This window comes from Sinocyclocheilus grahami, unplaced genomic scaffold, assembly GCF_001515645.1.
Source record: "Sinocyclocheilus grahami isolate Dianchi unplaced genomic scaffold, SAMN03320097.WGS_v1.1 scaffold18065.1, whole genome shotgun sequence".
Taxonomy (NCBI): Eukaryota; Metazoa; Chordata; class Actinopteri; order Cypriniformes; family Cyprinidae; genus Sinocyclocheilus; species Sinocyclocheilus grahami.
This window is the reverse complement of record NW_015516929.1, coordinates 2,975-3,816: the sequence shown is the minus strand read 5'-3', so window position 1 is coordinate 3,816 and position 842 is coordinate 2,975.

Sequence of the window (842 nt, the reverse complement as noted above, 5' to 3'; positions counted from 1 at the left end):
TACGTCTGCCTATAGCCTATATTGAAGTATGGCGCTTATAAATTATATATTTAATAATTCATATATTATTATATTAATCAATTTAATATAACGTGCGACTAGTTGACTAGAAAAATCTTTAGTAGAGGGCAGGCCTATACTTAGCACAAGGAAGCTCTCCATTTTTAAAATAAAATGCTATAGCCTAATGACATTACGAAAAGTGCGACAGCTGCAAATCACATCGTTATTGCACTGCACGAGTTATGCATGCATAAGGAGTCCAAAAAAATGTTTTATCACCCTAATTAGATTATGAAGAATGATTTATTGATCTTGTTTTCCCTTTAATACATAGCCTACCTTCCGCAATATATTTTTCAATTACTTTCAAAAAGTGGTAGGGACAATATCGACCCTGGCAAAAAGTGGTGGGGACATGTCCCACTCGTCCCACCCGCAAATTACGCCTATGCCTCAGAGCCAGATTACAACTATTTGTTCAACTATCAGCTGATTTTCACATGCATGACGTGATTTTATGCCTAAAGTTAGAATTACGGCCAGTGACAGAAAAAAACTTAATATTTTCTGCTAAATCTGTGGGTTTTTCACTACATCCAAACAGTGACAGAAAATTACGGACTTTATGAAAAAAGGAAAGAATTTCTTTGAAACTAAATGTCTTTCTTTGAGTACTTTAACTTTTTTTTTTCACTCCTTTGCAGATTGTAAGTTAAATTAAACATATTTCATATTTCTTTTTGTCATTAAAACTAAACTGAAACTTTTAACATTTGACTGCTTTTGATTTTGTTAAATTACCCCATGATTTACTCATCCTCAAGCCATCCTAGGTGTAT